General features: G+C 41.9%; 1 protein-coding gene across 3 annotated transcripts in view; it reads left to right on the top strand.

The window, feature by feature from the left end:
- Window positions 1-4229: 4229 nt before the first annotated feature.
- The window catches only part of CDKL5 (cyclin dependent kinase like 5), a 142821-nt gene continuing 134443 nt past the window's right edge, over window positions 4230-12607 (top strand). For 2 of the 3 annotated variants that reach the window (XM_072849174.1, XM_072849152.1), the window contains exon 1: window positions 4230-4325. The gene's annotated coding sequence lies outside the window, so the exon portion shown is untranslated. Of the gene's footprint in view, window positions 4326-4634; window positions 4658-12607 lie in introns of those variants that run through there. The other variant, XM_072849168.1, reaches the window with a different exon arrangement.

The raw sequence follows: 12607 nt of genomic DNA, 5'->3' as shown, positions 1-12607 counted from the left end.
GTAATGCATAAGAGGAGAATACAGCAGGTGGCTAAGCAGCACAGAAAACCTATTTTTAAACTAAGAGGCAGAGAGTAGGTAAGCTCTAGATCACTGGTACTTTTCATAGCCTAAACAAGTCTTGTTAAATAAGACAGTAAAACTATTTCTTACAGACCAAGCACCATTTCTTCTGTTACTTCCCCCCTCCTGGAAGGGCTCTGTTTGGCTTAGAAGTGCTGGGCAGCCCAGCTAGCAGTTTGGTGGTGGGGATGCGGAAAATCCCTCATCCTTATTGAATCCCCACAAACACCCATACCAGGCAAATCTTGTGGAGTGAACCACTCGCCATTTCGGTGAAGGATGGTTGCAGCACCCACCAAATGGAGGAGGAAGAAATTGGTTTGTAGCCCTTGCATGGAAATGATTGCACAGGGAGGAATAAAGCCACAACTCTTTGATCATGAGCCCAACGTTCAAAATGAAACAATCCCATTCAAGAACAATACTTGCAAATTACACATTTTAAAATATACATTTTAAGAAAAGCTTTGTAAAAGGATGCGAGCGCAGTTATAGCAAAGTCCCACCTGAGAATTGTGACTGTCGGCCTTTATTGCACATATTAAATATGCAACGCTGTATAGGAAATTCATGATAAAATTCTTTTTGAATTACTGCTTGCTCAACTGAGAGCTTGGTTCCTGGGAAAGCAACAGCCAGTTTGTAGAGAATAATAATAAAACCAGCATCACTCCCTTTTGTTGCATTGTTTTCTCTCAAGGCCCTAGGAAAGAAACAATATCTATTCACTTCTTCATGGTTTTTGTTTCTTCTGTATGTAATGAAATGTCACTGCAAGAAAGAATAAATGAATAATCTGTTCCTATCCATGTGCCAATTTCTGCACTTTTCAGCTAAGCGAAGCTCCCATTGATTTTTGCCTGTTTAAAAGCTCTTCTAAAAAGCTGTGATAGTATCTTGCTCCATGTATTTATATTTATACCTGGCTAAACCTTATGGATAACGCTACTTACTCAGTATCCTCTTGCCATACACTTCCACTGATGCTTACATCAAATTTATTCCTACTTGGCTCTTAGTGTCAGTGGCTTGATATGGATGCAGTGGGTAAGCAGTTCTTTCCTACTGAGACTGTATTGCATTGGTTCGCCATCAAACTAGTAGCTGCCTGTATGCCTAGCTGATACAATGACTCATAGGCGCTCCTAGAGAAGACACGTGTAGGACTTGGCACTTCACGCCGTTTCCAGCAGAACAGATCAGACTGCTCTGATCTGCACTGGAGGGCCAGCCTGACACTGAGCCAGCTAGTTTGTGGGACCAAAAAAGGAAGCCCAGACAATCCAGCTGCTGCCTTCAAGTGTTTCTCTCTGGCCTGGATCACTCCACAGCCCCCTTAGGAGTGCCTGGAAAAAACACTTAGGTGGCCCAAACTTGCACGTTTCCCTTCCTTTTTATGGGAAAAATGTCTAAAAATGGTATCTTGTTATGAATGAGACCTGCTGCTTATTTGCATTCAGAGTCATATGTGCTTGTTCAACCTGGTAAATCATATTTTATCCTGTATTTTATTTTAGTGACTTGGTGGAGTCTAGTCCAACTTCTCAAAACAAAATCTCTATTATAGACCATGATGAACATGTCAGAAAAAAAGGGCTTGGCCTCCACATCCATGCCTGATTCGCAAGGGTTCACATTAGAAAATTCCATCTTCTTAGTTGAGTAAAATTAGCCTTAAACTTTTGGATGCAGTAAACAAAAATCTGTTGTACTCTAACATTTCTCTTATGACCACAAGATGAGGGAGAAAAATATTATGATGAATACTGAAGAAACCCAGAAGACAAGTGAGCTATGATGTTTGATTTCAGGCATGTAAAATTATGGACTGCTGTCCTTATTGAAGCAAAGCTCAAGATTAAAGTTTATTATAAAGTGTTCTGTCTTCTCTATCACATACCGTATTATGAGAAACAAAAGAACACAGATCTCAGTAAAAAGAGTAACTACATCATGTTAGCATGCGAAACTGGTTACTTGTGAGAAGCACTGTAGGAAAAGGAAATTGATTTTGTGTAGCTCGTACAAAAAATCCACAGTTCTCTGCTCAGATTTTGCCACAGCAGTGGTTCTGTCTATGCCTTCTCACAAAAATTCAACATGTACTACATAATTTACAATCTGGCCTCATATTAAAATGACAAGATACACTGATAGAAAAAAATTGTTTTAATTGCTAGCGTATGGTACTGGAAATTCATTTAGTTATTTTTAAGCATTAAAGCATTACCCAGTCATTTATCTTAATTTTTAACTTGTAGCACCACTGCCTTCTATCCTGGAATCAGTTACAGGCATAGGGGGATAATTAAGGACCACAAAAGCCATTGACAGTATCTGGAGTAGCAACACTGGTAGCACATTTTCTACCCTTACGAGAACAGCATCACATCTTGAACTTCAGGTCATCCTTATAGCTATGGATGATGTGATGTACTCCTGACACAACAATATGGGAAGATCCATATACAAACTGGGAGTTTTGGCAGACTTTTAAGCATCAACGTTTCAGGAGATCAGTTTGACTGCCTGCTGTGAACCATGAATCAGGTCTTTCAGATGTTACATTAGAAATCCTCTGGGACCTTCCTTCTGAACTACAAAGCTCCAAGTCTTTGACTACACTGGCAAGCACCAAGACCTAACAGCAGACCTGTCGAGTGCAACAGCTGGTGCTGAGGGCCTGATCTCCAAGCTATACACATTTCAGGGACTCCTAGTGTTTGGCTAGTTCAGTTTGAGTCCCACTGAGTGCTCATTTGTGGCTGGAATGCATTAGGTGCACTCCTGGTGCACCTCTGCCAGTTCAGCTTCATCCAAAAGGGATCTACTTCATGCACTCCAACACCACTCCACACTGTGAATCAAAGCACTGTAAGCAGAGATGATGACAGCATTTACTTCAAAAATGCATCCCTGATCCAAAGTAAAACACTTAAGTTCCCCAAGGCTCATGAAGCAGTCTGTGTGGAACGACAAATGAAAATGAGGAGCCTGATTTTTATGCACTGCAATGCCTTAAGTTCTGTTATCTGTCTGCGCAGATTTTTTTAAGGTTCATATCCTTACAAAAGAAATATACTTTTGGTTAGTGTTAGATTAGCAATACTCAACCATCGCTGAGTCCTGCGGCATGTTATGTCCAGTGGGCTTCACAACATTTTTCTAATTTAAATAACCATTGAAGCATACCAAGAAAATGGGAGCCGAGTTCAAGCATCCATAACTTGCAGAACTGCATTTTGCCATGATGTGTCTGATATTCGATGTTTGCCTGAAAGTGGCAGCTGAAAGTAGCTTTTGTTTTTAACTGTAGTTTTAATTTGTGTGAGCAAAGCTGGAGAGCGCAAACGTTAGAGGCACCAGCAACGGAATCTGCAAGCCGAGATTATGGTTTTGTAAAGGTTGGAGAAATGCTTGAGTGCTGGAGACATTTTCACCGTTTCAGGAGCTGATCTGAGAAAAAAGGAGGTACTGATTTTTAACATCCCCGCTGCCCTTCTCTCCATCCATCCAGCAAAAGCAGCAGCAGTTCCTACGGCCCTTCTCCACCCCCTCCCCGTTTCGCACACGGGTGACTAACGGCGCTGCGTGCCGGGGGCGTGGACCACTTTCCATGCCAAAAAAAAAAAAAAGAAAAAAAGAAAAAAAAGCCCATCCGTTAGGCGAAATTCCCCCGAACGAGAAGCCACCTGCCCCCTCCCTGTCCAGGGAGGGCGAGGTCCCTCACGGCCCTGCCCTGCTGCCGGAGCCTGACCCCCCGCACCTCCACCTGCCTGTGCTGCCAGCAGCGGAGGTGTCACTCATGACTGCTGCCGCCTCTCCTGCAGCCGGACCTCCCCTCGGCTACCGCCCGCCGCCGCCGCCGCCGCCGCCTCTCCCCCGACACGACCCCCAGAGCCCCAGCCCCGGCCCCGTCGCCGCCCGCAGCCCCGCGCCCGTTGCTCGGCAGCTGCGAGCCAACCGAACGGTGCCGAGCTGGGGGCGGTACCAGTGGGGGCGGAGGGGAAGGATCATGGCTAGCTCTTATTGGTCGAGGAGGGTGTGGGCGTGGCCTGAGGCCAGCTCGCTCCTCTGCTACTGGTGGGAGGAGGTGTCAGTGCGGGCTTGGGGGCGGGGCCGGACGGCTAGTGGTGTCGGTTGAGCGCCGCGCTAGGGAGGGACCGCGGCGGGCGGGGGAGCGGGAGTGAGGGGCGGCGGCGGCGGGCGAGTGAGCGCGCGCCGCCGGGTGTAACGAGAGCAGCGGCAGCGCCGGAGCGGAGGTAGGGGAGCTGCGCGGGGCCGGGCGAGCGCCGGGAGGTGGCTCCTTGCCCTCCGCCGCCCTCACCTGTCACCTCCCGGCTGCCGGGCTCTTGCTGCTGCGGCGGGGCAGCCCCGCGCCTCACCCCCTCCCCTCGGCTCCGTCCCTTCCCCTCCGCCGCCGGCCCGCCGCGCGACCCCCGCCGCTCGCGCCCCCGCCGCCGTTGGGCGGCCGACGCCCACCCTCCCCCCATCCCGCCGGGAGCCGTTTCCTGGCGCTGCCGCGGCGGGCGCGGGGCCGGTGGGTGTCTCCGCCGGCGGGCAGTGCCGCGCCGCGCCCCGCTCTGCAGCCCAGGTGCGCCCGGCCCGCGGGGAGCCGGGGGGGCGAGGCCGCCGTGCCTGGCGGGGTCTGGCGGCGGCGCGGTGTCCGCTCGCCGCCCCTCTCGGGAGGGGGCAGAGCCCGCGGGCGCGGCCCTTCCTTGGTCCCGCTGGTCGTGGTTTCACTGAGGTGCCCCGGGAGGCGGGGGGGGGGGGCGGCCGCCTGTGGGATTCCGTCCGTGGGATTCCGCCCGTGTTCCTTGTCTTGCGCTAGCTTTCCCCTCTTCCGCCTGCCTGGAAGGGCTCGTGGCTTTTTCTGAAAAGATACTCCTTAGATTACTGTGATTCGGCGGAGGGAGTGTTTTTCTCGGGGTTTTGTGTGGGTTTTGGTTTAAATCGGTGGCAGTGTTGCTGGGCTTGTGCATTTTCTGTGCCAGTTATGAGAAAATACACTAGTTGTTATCAGGTAGGTAGGTGGTGATGGAGAGCATCAGAGGGGACAACACCCAAGAGAGAAGGCTGTTCCTCAGTTGGAGCTGCTAGGAAGAAGAGGGATGCCGGGGTTCCCGTTGCCGGGCTATTCCTCGATTCTGCTCTCAGGTTTCATCTTTTGTATTGGTCGGTGAGCAGGGAAAAGTCGGTTGCTATCCTTGGACTTGAGCGTATGGAAGGGAAAAGGATTTTTTCAAGCAGGGTTTTATGTGCTTGCAGCAATGCCTCTTCCTGGGCTGGAGGAGCAAGAAGCTCAGTTCCTCTTCCATTCTCTTGGTGTATGTGAGGGCTCTGCGTGCTGTTGCTGAACTACTCCAGCCTCGCTCTCAGAGATCCTCCTTCTGTCTGCATGGTGTACTGCCTACCATTGCTGCGGCAGGTAGCTGTCTGAAACAGCAACAGCGTGAAACTGCCGTAGTGAAATTAGTAATGATCATGCAAATTCCTGTGTGCTGTGCCTCGGGTGAGGGAAGCTATTACCTGACTTCTACTCAGTAGACTTGTCAAGGTGGTAACACGTTAGTCTACAGTCATACCTGGAAGAGTTCGTATTTATTGCAAATACATTTTATTTAGCAAAGCTTTGGGACGTCTCATATAGCCTGTGAGAGAATATAAAACAGAGGAGGGCTAGGAAAATCCATTGGCACTCTGATGAGATGCAGGTCATGAATGGCCTTCAGGTTCTGCAGTATTGCAGGAGAGAAGTTTCAAATTGTCCTGTTAGTTTCTTTTGTTGTCCTCATGCCTCTCTGCTGTTTTTCAGAGATGTTGAGCACTGCCAGCTTCCAGTATAATGAGTGATCAAGTTGTATATTGCTAGTTAATAATGGTTTCTTGGCTAGTACAATCTACAGTTCCCACTTCACTTTACTATCTATGAGGACACTTCACTATTTTTTTTTTTTTTCCCTCCCAGACCTCAGTGTAAGGGTGTCAAATCTAACATTTCACATAATCTGTTGGGTTTGCCTAAAACAACATGATCTTTAAGATTTTTCTTGTCTTAGTGTGTGTGTGTGTGCTCTGACTTAACAGTGAAGAGATCTGCAGTTGGGAAAAAAAAAGCAAGCTTTTTATAAAATATACCTGCCTGAAGTAGAAACACGAAGCACCATTTTAATAGATGGATTGAATAATAGAAGTATTGGCTTTTTCTATTGTACAGACTTAAATGCTACCTCTAGTTGTGTGGGTGGTTAAGATTTCTCTCATTTTGCTCATTTGGCAATAGGAAGGAAAATCTCCCCCTTTGTACTTCTGGCAAGATGTTCTGCAAGGAGAGAGCTCTCTGCCTAAAGAAGCCTCCGCATTGAATAATGCTCAGGAGTATGGCCTTGTTTGTCAGTATCACCTAAAACTGTAGTATTTAGGGATTTAAATCAAAACTGTATCAAAATCTTTGTCACTGTGTTTTAGCCCCTTGGATTTCTCTGGCATGCAGAAAAACTGGATTATATATTACAATGGGTGAAAGACCATAGTTTATAGGAAAGGGGAGAAATCTAAAGCTGTAGCAGTCAAGTGCTGCAAGGAACAAGTGCTATACCATATTTTGGAACTAGATCTTTTGAATTAATGTCAGCCAGTGCTTAGACCTGCAGTTGAAAGCAGTTACCATCATTCAGAAATACACATGTAAAAAATACTTGCATTATGCCTGGTTTTTAACTTTATTTGAATGTTGATGATTTTAATGAATCCTGATACATAATCCATTGTTGTTGTATGTTAAAGATTTTTTAAAAAAATGTTTTAGATTTGAACTTTCTGGAAGCTGAAACTAGAAATTTGTTTTGATTCCTTTGGTCTGCCTTTAACATGAGAGTTGTAACAAACCTGTTAGTGTTGTAGCTGATCTGCTTTGGCTTAGTTTTCAAAACTTGAAGTGTTGAAACAAAGAAATTGCAGATCCATTTTAATGTTCTCATAGATCCTTTCAGTTTAGTTTAGTAATGATGAGGAAAAAATACACTTTGAGATTCAAATACTGAAATGTTTACTGTAGCTCTATATTCCTAACAAAACCGTTGAGAATATCAATTTCATAAGCCTTTTTTACTAGTGAAATAGCTACAGGAAAATGTAAAAAATTGCATGGTCAGTATAGAGAGAACCTCTTTTTATAAAGAGTTTTGGGCTAGTCTGTTGGAAACTATTATTGGAGCACTGGTATAGTTAACTAGTGCCAGCATGGTTTGACACTAGCAGTGGCTATTTCTGTTGTTGTATGGAGCAGGACTATGTGAGTGGGAGGAGAGCTAAGACTGTGCAAGTACAAGGTAGAATAAGAAAATAATTTCTGTATGCAGAAACCCCCCTCTCTATATATATAAACAAAAAGCCAGTTCAGTGCTGTTATAAAAATAGCTATTTATAATACTGACTATATATGGATGCTCTTGAAAACTGTTCACATATAAGCATTAGCTTTCTCTCTCTCCAACACATGACACTCGGCAGTAGAAATCTGGAAAGAAAAAAACAACCAACAGTTTTCCTAGGTATTATTTAAGCTCTGGGTAAGATATGAATTCTTATTTATGAGAATTTTCTTGAGTTTACATGCTTACTCTGAGCACAGCATGAACATGGGTCATGAAACAATAATCAGAAGGAGCTACCCTGAAAATGTGTTGACATGGGGAGTAAATGAAGTCCTTGTGAACTGTGTGCTCATCACATGAAAGGAACAAGAAGAATGGCTTACATTTGTCATAACTTCTGTTTGAGAATTTTAAAGAATTTTAGTACTACTCATGAGCTAAACCTAGCAACTCTAGATTTTTACCTCAGAACATCAAGGCATGAGAATGATCAGTGATTTGCTGTCACTAAAGAATGTATATAATATAATGAGTAATAGAGTTTATTTCCTGGTTCCAAATTCTGTATTCTAACTATAATACTTTAGTTACTAGATGGAGATTTGGTCTGTGAATGGTAATATCAGCTTTCTGCATCAGAAGCAGTAAGAATTAATTTCATTATATAAATTAAAATGAGGATTAAAACAATACATAAGTAAACTGAGGAAATCACTGTTACAACATCAGCCCTCTTGCCGACTCTGTGCAGTTTCATAATATTAAATATGGATGAAGTAAAAATGTTAAACTGCTGAATGTTCACAACACTAACACATTCAGCTTTAAAAAATAAGCTTTTTTATTTAGAAGTTGATAATATATTTCTTTGTCACTGTTAAATAAGATATTTTAGCATATCAGAAATAATTGTATTAATTATCTTGATGAAAACACAATGAAAGAAACAAAATAAATTTAAAAGGTTCTGCATGTCTTAAACTCTGTTGCTATAAAAATATTGCATATATTTTTTTCCTCCCTTCTCTGAGGCAACCGTGAGAATTTCATAGGAGTAGGCTAGCCTTCAGAGAACTTCCATGCCTGTTTCCTTTAGGCAAAATAACTTTCAGAAATGAATGTATGGGCTTTCAAGTTGTGTTCTGCTTCTCTGTTCGTATGAAGGTTGATACCTAAATTATGTTTAGTTGCTGTGCAGTCAAAATAATCTATTGCTGTGTCTTAAAACGAGGAAAATGTGTATGGAATAAATAGATAGTTAAAGTTAATATATGATGACTTTTAATAATACTTATCTGTGATACTGAAGTGTTTAGGTCTCCAGAAGCTTTTAATTATAGCTTTAGTGCAATTAGATTTCTTTTTCTAACATTACTTCAGAAGAGATGTTAGTGTGTTCCAGTTTGGCTTCAAATTTGTATTCCTAATCTAAGCTGGTTGAACCTTCTAGTTTTGGAATTGCCCATTAATGTCTTGAAAATTAATCCTTTAGTCGACATATTTTTAACAATAGGGTAACTTAATTTAACACTGACACTTATTTTGCAAAAAGAAGATAATCTTCCTGTGGGTGGCATTCATGAGAAATACTTGCTTGGCAATATTTAAAAAAAAGGGGGGGAAAAGCTCCCAAACAAAAAACCAAACTTCTCTGAAAAAAACAAAATGTGAATAAATTCTTAACTGAATCCTCATTATGCCAGCCACATAGAGCTCCGTTATTTTGATGAATTGTATCACTGTCTCTGTTAACGTTTTCTTACAACTGACTATGGAAGTACAGATGTTAATGGTAACACACTGCTTCATTCAACTGAAGGAAAGGGAGAATGTGGCTGTGAGGTTCAGTAGAATCAAATATTTATTCAACTGTTAAGTATAAAAAAAAATAATAATTCTTGGAGGTTGAGTGCAAAAACAAAACTTTTTTCACCCCTCTCCTCCACTTTCTTCATAATTAGGTATCAGCGTTTAAAAGTCATCATGTATTGTAGGAACTCTGTTAGTGAATTTGGAGAAATGGTTAACGCTCACAATGATTTATTTGTAGGGGAGAATTCTTATTTAGCTTAGTCCCTTAGAACTATATTTTGGTTGATCTCATCATCTAACAACTAATGGTGAAGCTCTTGTGTTTGTGGGGAAACCCTTAGTTTTCAAAGTCATAGAAGTTGTTGTTGCGATCTTGAAATGGATTTTTTTAAGTTCCTGCTGAATTGGTGATTATCTGGGGTAACTATCTGGCATAGAGTCACTTGGAGTTTTTCAGTACATTTGGTTTACTTTGATCTTAGTGCTTATGAAGTGAGCAACTACTCAGCCATAAAGTCCCACTGACATGTGAAATAAGTGAATAGGTACTTGAATGTACACCGGTTCAGTGCTGTATAGTCTCATCCCTTTCTGACCTTGAGAAGGTAGGTCTTTCTATTTGGCCTGTATGTGATAGACAGAATGACATTTTAACTTGCTAGAACAATCTGATTTCATGGCCACAAAATAACTGCCAACTAGTAACTTTTTTAAGCTTTGTACCAGCAAGGGGGACTTTGTACTTAAATATTTATCTTTAAAGCATAGAGACTTTTGAATTAAACTTGAGAACACAGTAAATTTGTGTTTATAAGCTTCCTACTTGTTGCTACGTTTCCTAATTTAAGAAGGTCGTATTTATTTTTTGTGTAATTCACACCTCACAAACTCCCTGTGTTTGCCTACATGTGCGTTGGCACTATGCTGATGTTGGTACAGCAGAAGGTCCGGTGTGCCCTGAACGTTGCAGACTCACGATCCTTGGTGGTGTGCAGTGCTCTTTTTCTCTCCTCTCCCTTTTCATCTAGACAACATTTCTAGATGATGGTGAAGAGGAAACTGTGTTCTGATGAGAGTCCTGTAGTGGATAACCTTTGAAAGCTTGCTGGAAGGATTTGGATATTACTCTATGCTGGCTCTTACAACAAATTTCAGTATGTCTGGTAAGAGTACCTTGCATGCTGCAGCATATCATGTTAATTGCTGGTTCATTGGAGCAGTTTTACATGAATAAATGTAATGTAGTTTGGTTCAGTACCTTCCAAGGTGGTGGGGTTTTTTATAGATTGCATTTTTGGCTGTTATCTGAAATAGTAATAGCAAAATCAAGGTGCATAGAAGGTGGGGGTATGTCATAGTCAGCTCTTCATAAAGCTCTTCTTGTCAGAGCTATTGCACTTGTTCTAAATTCCTGTTAACCTGCTGTCTTCAGTAAAAACTTTACAGTAGCTGAAAACAAATTGCAGGAAAAGTTTCCTCTTCTGTTTTTTATTTTGAACACTTGGCAGCATTTTGTTTATTCCCTGGAGTCACTTAAGCTCTCTCTACAAATATTTGTGCACATGTAATAAGTTAAACATATGTTTAACTCCAGTTGTATTGTTTACGGAGAAGTGTATGCAGGATTGGGGCCCATCTGACTTCAGTTTTTATGTGACCCCCTTCAGAGGTGAAGAAATCTTAAAACTGTCAAAACATACAGCACCTCATATAGTATATGAAACTGTTTTTAATCTCACATCTTCATTGATATTTCAAATTCATGTTGTTCAAAATAGTTGGTAGACATACTGGCAGCTCGTAAGTGTTTTCTGTGTTGTTAGATTATACTTTGGGGATGAAAAATAGAGGATGGGCATAGATTTACAATAACTTAAAACAAGTTTGCTTTTTATGTTACGTACCATTTGAGATGAAAAAAAGTTTAATTTGCTTATGGGTTGCTTATGTATAGAACTATTCATCCAAAAGTTAGAGCTGTTTATTAGTCAGAGTAGGCAATTGTCATAGCAGTGACAACAGATGTTAATAACTTTCAATTGTGAACCTCAGAACATACACTTTTTTAAATGATACCTTTTTTTATTGCACGATGGGTGCTCGCTGTAATGAGGCCGAATCTATTAATAAATATAGAATACCCTCTCCCCAACTTTCTGCTGCTGTTTTTAATAGGATTGCTTAGGGTATTTTGAAGTGATAATTGACATCAGGGATAGAGGAGGGACCTCAGAAGGTTGTCTAGTTAGACCTTCTGCTCAAAAGCAGTATTTTCCTAAAAATATATTTATTCCTAAAATGTTGTTAGGAAGAAGTTGTGTAAAATTAAATTATTCTTCTCTTTCCAAGGCACCTTCCCCCCACCCCCCCCACCCCCCCCCCCGCTCAACTCATTTTAATGACACTGCTGCATTATCTTCTTTTGAGCACTTGGAAAGAGAATTACAGCTAAAAGGAAGCAAAGGTCTTTGGTGCAAGCAGGTTTTTTTTCCTCTTCTGACTCTGATCTCTTGTTTTTTGTTTCTGCTTTTAATCTGCCACATCCACAATGTTGCCATCTGGTTGTTTGCTTAACCTCTGCAAAAAATGCTTCCAGTCTTCCTTGCCTTGCTTGTCAGACAAGGATGGAGTTGCAGTATCCCCAAATCCACCACTCCAGCCATGCACATGTAGTATGCTGGTATCTACCTGCATCTATAAGCTTTAAAAAAACAAAATAAACCCTCCAAATCCCTCACGTTAACTATTCCTTGTATGAAAACACCTACAATGAGTCTATGCTCACTTCAGAAGTTTCATGCTTTAAAAACTTGAGTCTACCTTATGGACCTCTTCACACTTCCCTGATCCATCTGTTCATCTAGCACAGCTTCTTCTCTATCCCTTCACACAATCTTAGGCTGTTGAAATGCAAGACGCCTTTGCAGATCCTTTAATTGGTAGTAGTCTTTATTTTTACTTCTCTACATCTTTTGTATTTCTTAAAAAAAGCAAACACCAAAAAAACCCCACATAAACCAAAACACCCACAAAACAAACCCCAACCTAAAAAGCTCCACCTCAAATCTTGTGTTTTCTTTCTCCTTTTTTTGTTGGCATTATTATTACAAAGGATGTTTTAAATTACATGCCATTATAATGTTTTTATGCAACCATTATTTTTCTACTTAACTGTGAAATCTTGTTTGGGTACAGCTTGTGTTTAAAGACAGTTATTTATGGAGTGCTGTAGCTGTACATCATGATGTACAGTCAGTAATGTGTTGATCCGGTAAGTCTATAGACTAAAGCTACTACTTTATGCAGTATAGTCTATTGTAAAACAGAAAACCTTGAGGTGGGGAGTGGCTAGTGCT

The sequence above is a fragment of the Ciconia boyciana genome, chromosome 1 (genome assembly GCF_034638445.1).
Source record: "Ciconia boyciana chromosome 1, ASM3463844v1, whole genome shotgun sequence".
NCBI lineage: Eukaryota > Metazoa > Chordata > Aves > Ciconiiformes > Ciconiidae > Ciconia > Ciconia boyciana.
The sequence above is the reverse complement of the archived record's forward strand: the minus strand, read 5'-3'. Positions and strand labels throughout refer to the sequence as shown.